Raw genomic sequence first — 16,083 nt, 5'->3', positions numbered from 1 at the left:
TACAAAATTAGCCGGGTGTGGTGGTGCATGACTATAATCCCAGCTACTTCGGAGGCTGAGGCAGGAGAATCGCTTGAACCCAGGGGGTGGAGTTTGCGGTGAGCTGAGATCGTGCCATTGCACTCCAGCCTGGGCAACAAGAGTGAAACTCTGTCTCAAAAAAAAAAGTTCAAGATGGTACATTTTATGTTATGTATATTTGTCACAATTAAACATAAAAATAGGCCGGGTACAGTGGCTCACACCTGTAATCCCAGCACTTTGGGAGGCCGAGGGCGGCAGGGGGTGGTGGCAGATCATGAGGTCAGGAGTTCCAGACCAGCCTGGCCAGCATGGTGAAACCCTGTTTCTACTAAAAATACAAAAAATTAGCCAGGCATGGTGGTGCACACGTGTAGTCCCAGCTACTCGGAAGGCTGAAGCAGGAGAATTGCTTGAACCTGCCAGGTGGAGGTTGCAGTAAGCCAAGATCACGCCACTGCATTCCAGCCTGGGAGACAGAGCGATACTCCATCTCAAACAAACAAACAAAAAAACAAGAAAGAAGGAGAGGAGAGAAAAGAGAGAAAAGAAAGAAAAGGAAGGAAGGAAGGAAGGAAGGAAGGAAGGAAGGAAGGAAGGAAGGAAGGAAGGAAGGAAGGAAGGAAGGAAGGAAGGAAGGAGGGATCTTACTAAGAAAAAGAGTGGGATGTAAGGAAACAGAGACTCTATACAGACTACTCTTTCAAGAAGCTCAGGCCAGGCATGGTGGCTCACGCTTGTAATTCCAGCACTTTGAGAGGCTGAGGTGGGGAGATTATTTGAGCCCAGGAGTTCAAGACCAGCCTGGGCAACATGGTGAAACCCCATCTTTACAAAAAATACAAAAATTATCTGGGCAGAACTCCTGACCTCAGGTATTCTGCCTACCTCAGCCTCCCAGAGTGCTGGGATTTTTTTTTTTTTTTTTTTTTGAGACGGAGTTTCACTCTTGTTGCCCAGGCTGGAGTGCAAGGGTGCGATCTCAGCTCATTGCAACCTCCACCTCCCAGGTTCAGGTGATTCTCCTGCTTCAGCCTCCCAAATAACTGGGATTATGGTGTGCACCACCACGCCCAGCTAATTTTTGTATTTTTAGTAGAGACACAGTTTCGCCATGTTGGCCAGGATGGCCTCAAACTTCTGACCTCAGGTGATCCACCCACATGCCTCAGCCTCCCAAAGTGCTAGGATTACAGGTTTGAGCCACCGCACCCAGCCAATCGTTAACCTTAATGATCATTTACTATGTGCCAGGCATTCATTACTAACAGCTCAATAAAGTAGATACTAGTAGTATACCATTAGATATGGAGCTATGGGAGAAAAAGGTCAAGGATAATATTAAGGTTTCTGGTCTGAGCATATGGAAGAATGAAGTTGCCATTTACTGAGATGGAGAACAGTTTTGGCAGGGCAGGGAGGAAAAGAACAAGCAGGAGATCTGTTAAGTTTGAAATGTCTAATTAATGTCTAAATGGAACTGTCAGGTGTGATGTTAAATATATGAATCTAAAATACAGGAGGGCAGTCCAAGTTGAGAGTTCCATCATATGGATGCTATTCAAAGCTATGAGACTGGAGATATATATATATTTATATATATATATATTTATATACATATATATATTTTTTGAGATGGAGTCTTACTCTGTCACCTAGGCTGGAGTGCAGTGGCGCAATCTCAGCTCACTGCAACCTCTGCCTCCTGGGTTCAAGTGATCCTTCCACCTCAGCCTCCCGAGTAACTGGGACCACAGGCACACACCACCACGCCTGGCTAATTTTTGTATTTTGGTTTCACCATGTTGCCCCAGCTGGTCTCAAACTCCTGAGCTCAAGCAATCTGCCCACCTCAGCCTCCCAAAGGCCTGAGGTTACAGGCATGAGCTACTGCACCTGTCCAAGAACTGGATAAAACTATGAAGAGAGAAATATAGACAGAAAAGAGGTCAAGGACTGAGTTCTGGGGTACTCCAAGGTTTAGAGGTCAGGAAAATGAGGAGAAACCAGGAAAGGAGCCAGAAAAAGAGAGGCCATAGAAATGAGAAGAAAACCAGGAGAGTGTGGTATTCTGTAAGTCAAATGAAGAAAGTTTCTCAAGGAATAGAGTGATAAATTGTGTCAAGTGTTGTCGATAGGTTAAGATGCAAGTTAAGAAATAAGCATTTTCTGGCCGGGCGCGGTGGCTCAAGCCTGTAATCCCAGCACTTTGGGAGGCCGAGACGGGCGGATCACGAGGTCAGGAGATCAAGACCATCCTGGCTAACACGGTGAAACCCCGTCTCTACTAAAAAATACAAAAAACTAGCCGGGCGAGGTGGTGGGTGCCTGTAGTCCCAGCTACTCGGGAGGCTGAGGCAGGAGAATGGCGTAAACTCGGGCGGCGGAGCTTGCAGTGAGCCGAGATCCGGCCACTGTACTCCAGCTTGGGCCACAGAGCAAGACTCCATCTCAAAAAAAAAAAAAAAAAGAAATAAGCATTTTCTGGGGCCGGGCGTGGTGGCTCATGCCTGTAATCCCAGCGCTTTAGGAGGCTGAGGCAGGCAGATCACAAGGTCAGGAGATCGAGACCATCCTGGCTAACACGGTGAAAACCCGTCTCTACTACAAATACAAAAAAATTAGCCGGGCGTGGTGGCGGGCGCCTGTAGTCCCAGCTACTTGGGAGGCTGAGGCAGGAGAATGACATGAACCTGGGAGGCGGAGATTACAGTGAGCCGAGATCGTGCCACTACACTCCAGCCTGGGCGACAGAGCGAGACTCCATCATAAAAATAATAAACAAACAAAGAAACAAACATTTACGTAATAACATCAGTCACTGCAGACTTTCAAAAGAGCAATTTTGGTGGAGTGGTAGGAATAAAAGCCTAATTAGTTTGGGTTTAAGAGGGAATGAGAGAAGTCTGACATTATCAAAAAATGGAAAGGATGTAAATCCATGACAAATTTTATACATTGTTGATGGGAACAGACTTGGTACAATACTTTGGAAATCAATTTAGCATTATCTCCCAAAGTGGAATATTCGCATACCTGATGGCTCAGCAATCCCACTCTTAAGTAGAAACCCAAGAGAAACTCTTGCACAAGGACACTACATACAGAAGAATGTTCAGAACAGCAATTTCAAAAACAGCATAAACGAACAAACAAAATCTAGAAACAATCTAAAAGTTCACTGGTAGGAGAGTGGATAAATTACAGTATATTCACAAATGAAATATTATAAAGCATGGAACAACGAATAAAACACATCTACATGCAACATGAATGAATCATGAAAACACAACATTGAAAGTAAAAAAACAAAAACAAAACAAACAGAAGACTATGTGCTGCAATAAGAGACTATAGCAGTGGTTACAAGCACAGATTTGGAACTAGATTACCTGGGTTCAAATCCCAGTTGGGCCATTCACTAGCAGTATGATTTTCAAACTCTCTGTAACTCACTTTTCCTCATCTATAAGATGGGAATAATAATAATGAAGTTGTAAGGATTACATAAGAAAAAAATAGTTATATAATTATATATTATGTAGATACAATTACAGATAGTTATATAAAGTACTTACAACAATGCAAACAAGTAAATTAAACATGATTTTAAAACTATGTTTTTTGGGGAAGACTTTCAGTCCAAAATGGGAGTATAGAAGTAAACTGGCTTAACTTTCCTCCACCGAAAACTAAAACTATGTTTTCAAAAAGTAACAGGGCTGCCGGGCGCAGTGGCTCATGCCTGTAATCCCAGCACTTTGGGAGGCCAAGGTGGCCGAATCACTTGAAGTCAGGAGTTCGAGACCAACCTGGCCAATATGGTGAAACCCTGTCTCTACTAAAAACACAAATATAAGTCAGTTGTGGTGGCATGTGCCTGTAGTCCCAGCTACTCAGAAGGCTGAGACATGAGAATCGCCTGAACCTGGGAGGTGGAAGATGCAGTGAGTTGAGATCATGCCACTGCACTCCAGCCTGGGTGACAGAGTAAGACCCCGTCTCAAAAAAAAAAAAAAAAAAAAAAAGTAATAGGGCTGGGTGCCACGGCTCACACCTATAATCCCAGCACTTTGGGAGGCCAAGGCAGGAGGATCACTTCAGGTCAGGAGTTCGAGACCTGCCTGGGCAACATAGTGAGACCCTATCTCCACAAAAAATTTAAAAATTAGCTGGGCATGGTGATGCACACCTGTATTCCTAGCTACTCAGGAAGCTGAGGTGGGAGGATTGCTTGAGCCAGGGAAGTTGAGGCTGCAGTGAGTGAGCCATGATTGAGCCACTGCACTCTAGCCCAAGTGACAAAGTGAGACCTAGTCTCAAAAAAAAATAATAAAATAAAAAGCAAGATAATGATAAACACAGAATTTAGGACAGTGGTTATCTCTAGAAGAGGTGCAGAGGATGAGATGGAGAAATTCCTGTGTATGTAATTTATAGGCAATGAATCTAGTCTAGTACTTGAGAGTACCTCTTACAGGTGTTCTTCTATTATTACACTTTATAACTACATGTAAACTTCTGTATTATTAGACAATATATTCAAGATAATAAAAGAAAAAAGAATGAAAGGAAATAAATTGGAGACAGCAAGTATATATGATTCTTGAATAGATAGCTCTTTCAAGATGTTTTACTGTAAAGGAAAGAAGAGAAATGAAACAGTGGCTAGAAGAAGAAAAAAAAGTGCTTTAATTTAATTTTTTTTTCTTTTTCTTTTTTTTTTTTTGAGACAGAGTTTTGCTCTTGTTGCTCAGGCTGGAGTGCAATGGCACAATCTTTGTTTACTGCAACCTCCGCCTCCAGGGTTCAAGCGATTCTCCTGCCTCAGCCTCTCTAGTATCTAGGATTATAGGCATGCACCACCATGACTGGCTAATTTTGTATTTTTAGTAGAGATGGGGTTTCACCATGTTGGTCAGGCTGGTTTCAAACTTCTGACCTCCGGTGATCTGCCCACCTCGGCCTCCCAAAGTGCTGGAATTACAGGCATGAACCACCGCGCCTGACCAATGTTTTTTTCTCTTTTATACTCCATAGGTTCACAATTTTTAGACAGAGTTTCGCTCTTATAGCCCAGGCTGGAGTACGATGGCATGATCTTGGCTCACTGCAACCTCTACCTCCTGGGTTCAAGCGATTCTCCTGGCTCAGCCTCCCAGTTAGCTGAGATTACAAGCATGCATCATCATGCCCGGCTAATTTTATATTTTTAAATAGAGACAGGGTTTCACCAGGTTGGCCAGGCAGGTCTCGAACACCTGACCTCAGGTGATCTGCCCATCTCAGCCTCCCAAAGTGCTGGGATTACAGGTGTGAGCCACCACACCCGGCCCACAATGTTTTCTTAAAATAAAAGAAATAACAGCCAATATACAGGCTGATATGTGATTATAAACATTACCAATCCTCAAAATAATTCGATAAAATATATCAGCACTTTTTTTTTTTTTTTTTTTTTTGAGGTGGAGTCTTACATTGTCACCTGGGCTGGAGTGCAGTGGCGGATCTTGGCTCACTGCAACCTCCGCCTCCCAGGTTCAAGCGATTCTCCTTGCCTCACCCTCCCAAGTAGCTGGGATTACAGGCACCCACCACCATGCCTGGCTAATTTTTTTGTATTTTTAGTACAGACAGGGTTTCACTATGTTGGCCAGGCTGGTCTTGAACTCCTGACCTCATGATCCGCCCGCCTCCACGGGCTGATCCCAAAGTGCTGGGATTACAGGCATGAGCCACTGTGCCCGGCCAATATATCAGTACTTTAAGATGAAAAATTCGGCCGGGCGCGGTGGCTCAAGCCTGTAATCCCAGCACTTTGGGAGGCCGAGACGGGCGGATCACAAGGTCAGGAGATCGAGACCATCCTGGCTCACACGGCGAAACCCCGTCTCTACTAAAAACACAAAAAATTAGCCGGGCGAGGTGGCGGCGCCTGTGGTCCTAGCTACTCGGGAGACTGAGGCAGGAGAATGGCGGGAACCCGGGAGGCGGAGCTTGCAGTGAGCTGAGATCTGGCCACTGCACTCCAGCCTGGGCGACAGAGCGAGACTCTGTCTCAAAAAAAAAAAAAAGAAAAGAAAAATTCAAGGTCAGAAAGCCTAAGACCTAAGACCTGGCACTGGTCACACAGCTAATACGTGACAAAGCCACATTTAAATTCAGATCAATCAATAAATAATTACTTAAAAAATAAATTCAGATCTATCTAACTCCATATTTCAGGGTTTGTGTAGAACACAATGCTTCCTTCCTTTGCTTAAGCTTGATTTCGTGACTACCATAGGCACTAAATGTGATAGCTTAATCGCATTTATTAGGATATGTTTTTTGAGTATCTACTAGATAGGCCTAAGATGCTACATTAGGTATTTGGGGAGATAATAAACTGAATAACACTGTCTCTACCCTTAAAGAGCTTACACTCTAGCAATGAAGATAAGACAATTACCTAAATGATTCCAGTACAATACAAAATCATATAAACACAATTTAAGAAGTATAAAACATTATGGGGTTTCAGAAAAAAGTCCCCTTTGGGAAAAACAGTCCCCTCTGGGGCTGGGAAATGGAGCGATTAGCAGAAGCTTTATATAAGAGGTAATATTTCAACTGAACTTAAAGGGATGGGTAGGATTTTTAAAGACAGTTTTGACTGTGAGTTCTTAAAGGGCCACTGTCACGCCTTACCCCCAGGGCCTAGCATGCTGCAGCAGTTCAATAAATTTAAGTAATATGAGTGAAGTAAACAAATGAAACGAAAGGCCATTCCAGAATTAAGCAACAACAACAAAAACGATCAGAGGCTGAATGCATAAGGCACAAGAACAACAAAAAGATCAGAGTTGGTGGGATGTTAATATGCATATTTTGAAAATAAGTACCAAGTAATTGGTCACGATTCTCTTTACATTTGGCTCCTACATCTCCCATCTTTAAGAAAATTATCTCAGCCAGGTGCAGTATCTCACGCCTGAAATCCCAGCACTTTAGGAGGCTGAGATGGGAGAATCACTTGAGCCCAGGAGTTTGAGACCAGCCAGGGCAATATAGTGGGACCTCATCTGTACAAAAAATTTAAAAATTAGCCAAGTGTGATGGCGTGAGCCGGTAATCCCAGCTACTCGGGAGACCAAGGTAGGAGAATCGCTTGAGCCCAGGAGGTTGAGGCTACAGTGAACCATGATTGTACTACAGTGCTCCAGCCTGGGCAACAGAGCAAGACCCTATCTCAAAAAAAAAAAAAAAAAAAGGAAAAAGAAAATTCTCTCTTGACAGCACCGCTATCCTCGTCCAGCTTTTATCTCATTTCTCTGCTCCCTATCTTTTTTAAAAATAACAACTCCACTGAGTTATAATTCACATACCATACATGTCGCCCATTTAAGTATAAATTCAGGACTAGGCACAGTGACTCACGCCTGTAATCCCAGCACTTTGGGAGGCCAAGGCAGGAGGATCACTTGAGCCCAGCAGTTTGAGACAAGCCTGGGCAACATAGCAAAAGCCCGTCTTTATAAAAAAAAAATTTTGCCGGGCGCGGTGGCTCAAGCCTGTAATCCCAGCACTTTGGGAGGCCGAGGCGGGTGGATCACGAGGTCAGGAGATCGAGACTATCCTGGCTAACATGGTGAAACCCCATCTCTACTAAAAATACAAAAAACTAGCCGGGCATGGTGGCGGGCGCCTGTAGTCTCAGCTACTTGGGAGGCTGAGGCGGGAGAATGGCGTGAACCCGGGAGGCAGAGCTTGCAGTGAGCCGAGATCATGCCACTGCACTCCAGCCTGGGAGACAGAGCGAGACTCCGTCTCAAAAAAAAAAAAAAATAAATAAATAAAAATAAATAAATAAATAAATAAATAAAAAATTTTATTAGCTGGGCATGTGGCACTGTAATCCCAGCTACTTGGGAGGCTGTGGCAGGAGGATCCCTTGAGCTCAGGAGTTTGAGGCTTTAGTAAGCTATGATTGTGCCACTGCACTCTAGCCTCGGCAACAGAGTGAGACCCTGTCTCTAAATAAATAAAGCATAAATTCAATGGTACTTAGATCACAGAGTTGTGCAACCATAACCAGAATTTTAGAACATTTCATTACCCCAAAAAGAAACACAATACCCATTACCAGTCACTCCCTATTTCCCCACTAAGCCCTAGGCAACCACTAATCGACTTTCTGTCTCTATAGATTTCTGTATTCTGGGCATTTCCCATAAATGGAATCATATAACATATAGTCTCTTATGACTGGCTTCTTTTATGAGCATAATGTTTTTAAAGTTCATCCACATTTAGCATGTATCAGTATTCCATTCCTTTTTTTTTTCCCCTAGGGATCTTTGTTTTTTGTTGTTGTTGTGTTTTTTGTTTGTTTGTTTTTGTTTTTTTGAGACAGCATCTTGCTCTGTTGCACAAGCTGGAGTACAGTGGTGTGATCCACTGCAGCCTCCACCTCCCAGCCTCAAGCAATCCTTCCACCTCAGCCTTCTGAGTAGCTGAGGCTACAGGTGTGTTGCACACCAGCATGCCTGGCTAATTTTTGTACTTTTTGTAGAGATGGGATTTTGCTTTTGCCATGTTGCCCAGGCTGGTCTAGAGCTCCTGGGCTCAAGTAATCCATCTGCCTCGGGCTCCCAAAGTGCTGGGATTACAGGCATGAGAAACCACACTCAGCCTAGTACCCCATTACTTATTATTGTTGAATAATATTTCACTGTATGGGCACACCATGTATTTTATTTATCCATTCATCAGTTGATGGACATTTGGGTTGTTTCCTCTTTGAACTATTATGAATAATGCTCCTATGAACATTTATGTACAGGTCTTTGTGTGAACATGTTTTCATTTCTCTTGGGCATATATCTAAGAGTGGAATTCCTGGGTCTTTGCTTAACCTCTTGAGAACTTGCCAAGATGTTTTCCAAAGCAGCTGTACCATTTTACATTCCCACCAGAAGTGTATAAAGGTTCCAATTACTCCACATATATTATGTCTCTTTCTTTCTTTTTTGATACAGAGTCTTGCTCTGTCACCCAGAATGAAGACAGTGATGCAATCAACAGCAGCCTTGACGTCTTGGGCTCAAGCAATCCTCCCGCCTCAGTCTCCCAAGTATTAATAGCTAGGACTACAGGTGTATACCACGACACCCAGCTAATTTTTGTATTTTTGTAGAGATGGGGTTTCACCATGTTGCCCAGGCTGGTCTCAAACTCCTGGGCATCATGGTGCCAAGGAGTTATTTATCCTTTCGATTATCTTTTTGATTACTGATTATTGTCTTTTTCATTATAAACAGCCTAGTGTGAAGTGGTATCTCAGCGTGGCTTTATTTTATATTTCCTTGATGGCTAATGATGTTAAGCATGTTTCCATAGAGCCTATGGATAAACATCGATTCAGATCTTTTGCCTACTTTCTATTTGGGTTCTGTTCTACATCTTAATCAAAGTTCTTAAAAGATTAGTGTGTATATATCATCTATACTTCCTTACTTTTTTTCACTCATCAACCTATTCCAATCTTGCTTTTGCTCCCCATGCCTCTGGAAATTGCTTGTCAAAGTCATCAACCACCTTTACACTGACAAATTCAAAGACTATGCTTCACTCCTCATCTTCCAGCATTATAATTTTATGATTTGTACACTTGACTTTTTTTTTTTTTTTTTTTTGAGACATGGTCTCACTCAGTTGCCCAGGCTGCAATGCAGTGGCATGATCACGGCTCACTGTAGCCTCGACCTCATGATCACGGCTCACTGTAGCCTCGACCTCCACCAGCTCAGGTGATCCTCCCACCTCAGGCTCCTGAGCAGTTGGAACGACAGGCACACACCATCATACCTAGCTAATTTTTGTATCTTTTGTAGAGACAGAGTTTTGCCATGTTGCCCGGGCCAGTCTAGAACTCCTAGGCTCAAGTGATCCTCCCACTTTGGCCTCCCAAAGTGCTGGAATCACAAGCATGAGCCACTGTGCCTGGCCATACTTGCCTTTTAATTCCAACTGACTTCTTATTCTAATTGATATTTTCCCTTGTTCTGTTTCTGTTCTGTATTTTTTTGTTATACTGCATACTGCATATTCTCCTATGGAATAACAAATGTAAACCAGCAACCAAAGGGTATATCCAGAAAAACTGCATTAAAGTAACTGGCTAAGGCCAGGCGTGGTGGCTCACGCCTGTAATCCCAGCACTTAGGGAGGCCGAGGCGGGTGGATCACGAAGTCAGGAGATCGAGACCATCCTGGCTAACATGGTGAAACCCCATCTCTACTAAAAATACAAAAAAATTAGCCAGGCATGGTGGCAGGCACCTGTAGTCCCAGCTACTTGGGAGGCTGAGGCAGGAGAATGGCGTGAACCCGGGAGGCGGAGCTTGCGGTGAGCCGAGATAGCTCCGTCTCAAAAAATAAATAAATAAAAATAAAATAAAATAAAGTAACTGGCTAGTAGAGCAAATGTAACAGAATCAAGGCGGCGTGGTGCAGGAGGGAGATGGGGGAGATGAGGAAGATAAGGAAAGGCCAGATAGATAGTGGGTGTTGGGCTAGAAATTTGCACTTTGTTCAGTAGGTAATATACGGCCATTAAAGTTTTTTCTTTTGAGATGGAGTCTGGCTATTGTGGGCCCTGGGCTGAAGTGTAATGGCGCGATCTCGGCTCACTACAACCTTGGCCTCCCGGGTTCCAGCAATTCTCCTGCCTCAGCCTCCCAAGTAGCTGAGATTACTGGTGCCTCCCACCATGTCTGGCTAATTTTTGTATATTTAGTAGAGATGGGGTTTCACCATGTTGGCCAGGCTGGTCTCAAACTCCTGACCTCAGGTGATCCACCCGCCTCGGCCTCCCAAAGTGCTGGGATTACAGGAATGAGCCATCACTCCCGACCTGAAGTTTTTTATACAGAAAATAGTGCTAGACCGCTGGATTATAGGAAGATTGTGCTGGCAACAGGTATAAAATTACTTGGGGGCAAGGAATAGGGAAGTTGAAAAATAGGAGGCAAGATGCTCATGCTAGATGTTTATTGCAGTAGTAAAGGTAGTCAATAATGAGGGCATAAATTAGAGTAGTAGTGCTAAAAATGGAAAGGAGGGGTCAATGGAAAGACATCACCACTAAAATTTATTTATTTATTTATTTTTTTCACACGGAGTTTTGTTCTTTTTGCCCAGGCTGGAGTGCAATGGCGCGATCTCGGCTCACTGCAACCTCGGCCTCCCAGGTTAAGCAATTCTCCTGCCTCAGCCTCCCAAGTAGCTGGGATTACAGGTGCCTGCCACCATGCCCGGCTAATTTTTTTGTTTTTTAGTAGAGATGGGACTTCTCTTTTTTTTTTTTTTTTTTTTGAGATGGAGTCTCGCTCTGTCGCCCAGGCTGGAGTGCAGTGGCATGATCTCAGTTCAGTGCAAGCTCCGCCTCCCGGGTTCACGCCATTCTCCTGCCTCAGCCTACCCAGTAGCTGGGACTACAGTTGCCTGCCACCATGCCTGGCTAATTTTTTTGTATTTTTAGTAGAGACGGGGTTTCACCATGTTAGCCAGGAGGGTCTCGACCTCCTGACCTCGTGATCCACCCGCCTCGGCCTCCCTAAGTGCTGGGATTATAGGCGTGAGCCACCGCACCCGGCCGAGACAGGGTTTCACCATGTTGGCCAGGATGGTCTCGATCTCTTGACCTCGTGATCCACCCACCTCGGCCTTCCAAAGTGCTGGGATTACAGGTGTGAGCCACCACATCCAGCCTATTTATTTTTTTGAGACGGAGTCTCGCTCTGTCGCCTAGGCTGGAGTGCAATGGTGCAATCTCCGCTCACTGCAACCTCCCAGGTTCAAGCGATTCTCCTGCCTCAGCCTCTGGATTGGTGCCCAGCTGGGATTACAGGTGCCCGCCACCACACTTGGCTAATTTTTTTTTTTTTTTTTTGTATTTTTAGTAGAGACAGGGTTTCACCATGTTGGTCAGGCTGGTCTCAAACTCCTGACCTCAGGTGATCCACCCACCTTGGCCTCCCAAAGTGCTGGGATTACAGGTGTGAGCCACCGCGCCCGGCCTACCACTAAACTTTAACCATTTGAGTTAGCTTATCACTGATAACAGAACAGCTGCCTCAGCCAAGAGGTGGTAGACCTACAAGTTCTTTTTTTTTTTTTTTTTTTTTTTTTGAGACGGAGTCTCGCTGTGTCACCCAGGCTGGAGTGCAGTGGCCGGATCTCAGCTCACTGCAAGCTCCGCCTCCTGGGTTTACGCCATTCTCCTGCCTCAGCCTCCCGAGTAGCTGGGACTACAGGCGCCCGCCACCTCGCCCGGCTAGTTTTTTGTATTTTTTAGTAGAGACGGGGTTTCACCGTGTTAGCCAGGATGGTCTCATCTCCTGACCTCGTGATCCGCCCGTCTCGGCCTCCCAAAGTGCTGGGATTACAGGCTTGAGCCACCGTGCCCGGCCGACCTACAAGTTCTTAATTCTCAGTCCTATTACATTTGATTTGATGGAAACTAGAAGGAAAAGTAGTAAACATACACAGAGAAAATTCTCTATCCTGTTAGAAGTACTAAGTGATTACAGTACTGTTTGTCACTTCTCTCTCCTGAGTAAATACTCTTAACAATCGCAGGTAACAAGCTTCTCAAAGAGTGAGGATCTGGCAGTACCCACCAGTCAGTCTTACTTTCATCACCTCCTACTCCCCATCAGTCTTCAATATATTAACATTGAGAAGAAATAGAAATGTATGAAAAGTACGTTGGGGAAGGCAAATTATCCTAAATTAAACACAGTCCCTTTTCTTTTTTTCCAAAGGAAATGGTTGTTGATCCTATGAGGAGTTAAATTATAATAACACATGCCAGGGAGATGATGTCAAGAAAGGCGTGGTTAGGCCCTTTACAAGTTTGGAATTCCTTTAGTCCCAAACATTTCCTCTTTCAATCTCACCTATACTCAAATCTCTCTACTTAGGCAACTTCTTCAAACATTGAAGAAACAGTGTTGAGACCCTGTCTCTTTTTACTTCAGCCTTTTTTTTTTTTTAATGAACCAAGTTATTGAAGGGCATTAAAACCGATGTTTAAAGAAAACCCACGAAATTATCTTGCAGAATCCCTCTTTGAAATCCACATTTTTCCCCTTTAGTAACTATTTTAATTCCAAAGAAAGGAAAAAAAAATTAACACTATTTCCTGAGAAAAAAAGTCTGCCTTTATTAGGCATTACACACTTGTTGACTGCATTCCTGTATTTACCACCAGCCAATAAAGAGTAAGAAAATTATGACTGTCATGGGCTCCTCAGTAAACATCTTTCTGGATAAGTGAAGTGTATATTTCAAAATAAAACAATCCTACTTTTCATGTTTTTTATTTTATTTTATTTTATTTATTTATTTTTGAGATGGAGTCTCACTTTGTTGCCCAGGCTGCAGTGTGGTGGCACAATCTTGGCTCACTGCAACCTCCACCTCCTGGGTTCAAGCAATCCTCCTTCCTCAGCCTTCTGAGTAGCTGGGAGTATAGGAATGCACCACCATACCCAGCTAATTTTTGTATTTTCAGTATTTACGGGGTTTCACCATGTTGGCTAGGCTGGTCTCGAACTCCTGACCTCAAGCCATCTGCCAGCTTCTGCCTCCCAAAGAGCTGGGATTACAGGGGTGAGCACTGAGCCCAGTCTAAGTTAAATTTTTACAATAACTTTTATTAGTTTCAGTAAGAAACAATAACTTTTATATACAAGTTATATATAGGTAGGGCGTGGTGGCTCACGCCTGTAATCCCAGCACTTTGGGAGGCCGAGGTGGGCAGGTCACTTGAGGTCAGGAGTTTGAGAACAGCCTGGCCAATACGGTGAAACCCCGTCTCTACCAAAAATATAAAAAATTAGCCAGGCGTGGTGGTGGGCCTCTGTAATCCCAGCTACTCAGGAGGCTGAGGCAGAAGAATCGCTTGAACCCAGGAGGCGGAGGTTGCAGTGAGCCGAGATCACTCCACTGCACTCCAGCCTGGGCGACAGAGCGAGACTCTGTCTCGAAAACAAACAACAAAATGTTATATATAAAAGTTGGGGCCGGGCGCGGTGGCTCAAGCCTGTAATCCCAGTACTTTGGGAGGCCGAGGCGGGTGGATCACGAAGTCAGGAGATCGAGACCATCCTGGCTAACATGGTGAAACCCCGTCTCTACTAAAAATACAAAAAAACTAGCCGGGCGTGGTGGCGGGCGCCTGTAGTCCCAGCTACTCGGAGGCTGAGGCAGGAGAATGGCGTAAACCCGGGAGGCGGAGCTTGCAGTGAGCCGAGATCGCGCCACTGCACTCCAGCCTGGGTGACACAGCGAGACTCCGTCTCAAAAAAAAAAAACAAACAAACAAAAAAAAAAAAAGTTGGCCGAGGTGAGAGGCTCACTTAAGCCCAGTAGGTGGAGGTTGTAGTAAGCCGAGATCATGGCACTGCCCTCCAGCCCAAGCTACAGAGTGATACCCTGTCTCAAAATAAATGAATAAATAAATAGGCTGGACAGTGGCTCACACCTATAATCTCAGCACTTTGGGAACCTGAGGCTGGCAGATCACTTGAGGCCAGGAGTTCGAAACCAGCCTGGCCAACATGGCAAAACCCCGTCTCTACTAAAATTACAAAATTTAGCTGGGCATGGTGGCGCGCACCTGTAGTCCCAGGAGGTTGAGGCAGGAGAATCGCTTGAACTCAGGAGACTGAGGTTGCAGGAAGCCAGGATTGTGCTACTGCACTCCAGCCTGGGTGACAAGGTAAGACTCTGTCTCAAAATAAATAAATAAACAAATAAATAAAATTTAACTGGGTATGGAAAATACACAAATTACATTAGCAAATGCATCTATAACACTTTCCACAACAGAGAAACACAGTAAGCCCTACTTGACAAGACAAAGAGCAACACAATAATGCTGTAGTTTAAAAACACCCTCCTAGTCTTCTAGTGTTGAGGAAAAAAATTAAGTAAAATAAAAATAAAAATATGGGGCCAGGTGCAGTGGCTTACGTCTGTAATCCCAGCACTTTGGGAGGCCAAGGCAGGCAGATCACTTGAAGTCAGGAGTTTGAGACCAGCCTGGCCAACATGGTAAAACCCTGTCTCTACTAAGAATACAAAAAAATTGGCCGGGTGTGGTGGCACTCCTGTAGTTCCAGCTACTCGGGAGGCTGAGGCAGGAGAAATGCTTGAACCTGGGAGGTGGAGGCTGCAGTGAGCTGAGATCACGCCACTGCACTCCAGCCTGGGTGACAGAGTGAGACTTTATCTCAAAAAAAAAAAAAAAAAAAAGTAAAAATAAAAATATGAAAACTCTCTGCATTCACAAACTCATATAGGCACAAAAGGAGTCATATGCATAGCCACAAAGTGATGCACAGATACCGCATCCTTATATCTGAACATAACATTGACTTATAAGAACCCAAAGAATTGACAAATATATTAGTAATTAGTAATTATGTATCTACCCAACCTCCCCCACCAATCCCAATAATTCCTGAATTGTCAAACCTTACAGTTATCAGGAAGAGAAGAGATTTCAACCCAAACCCACAACTATACCTCTTGTCCCTTATACTATCCTAGATTTAGAAGCTAGTTAAATTTTTCCTATACTCCAAGGTGGGAGAGGGAGTAGAGAACGAAAAGAGATTTTTAGATAGCTTCAAATACATGAAAACTCTAATAGGGAAGCAATTCATTTTGGGAATTCATTTTATTTTAATGAGTTCTGGGTAACCTGAGAGACTAGGAGGGAAAAAAATCAGGAAAGAAATTTTCACATGGTACTCTACAAGATTTGAAAAGAATAAAGACACATGAAATATTTCCCTTTCAAATATATATGTATAATATATAATGTATTATCTATACATACATTTGATAAAGGGATGTCAGCATATGTACATATAAACATACATTGATAACCAACAAATACGTATAAACTCATATTTCATTTCTTTTTGAGATGGAGTCTTGCTCTGTCACCCAGGCTGGAGTGCAGTGGCACAATCCTGGCTCACTGCAACCTCCGTCCCCCAAGTT

The 16,083-nt window shown here is 43.9% G+C and overlaps 1 protein-coding gene across 34 annotated transcripts in view; it reads right to left on the bottom strand.

Annotated features, from left to right (window-relative positions):
* The window catches only part of RBMS2 (RNA binding motif single stranded interacting protein 2), a 100,488-nt gene that overhangs the window by 81,008 nt on the left and 3,397 nt on the right, over positions 1-16,083 (bottom strand). For 5 of the 34 annotated variants that reach the window (XM_074007191.1, XM_065524401.2, XM_074007197.1 and 2 more), the window contains exon 2: positions 3,414-3,487. The exons of 28 other annotated variants lie outside the window; for them this stretch is intronic. The gene's annotated coding sequence lies outside the window, so the exon portion shown is untranslated. Of the gene's footprint in view, positions 1-3,413; positions 3,488-14,689; positions 14,715-16,083 lie in introns of those variants that run through there. One more of the 34 variants, XM_065524404.2, reaches the window with a different exon arrangement.

This window comes from Macaca fascicularis, chromosome 11, assembly GCF_037993035.2.
Source record: "Macaca fascicularis isolate 582-1 chromosome 11, T2T-MFA8v1.1".
Taxonomy (NCBI): domain Eukaryota; kingdom Metazoa; phylum Chordata; class Mammalia; order Primates; family Cercopithecidae; genus Macaca; species Macaca fascicularis.
Note: the sequence above shows the minus strand (reverse complement) of the source record. Positions and strands in the feature narration are given on the sequence as shown.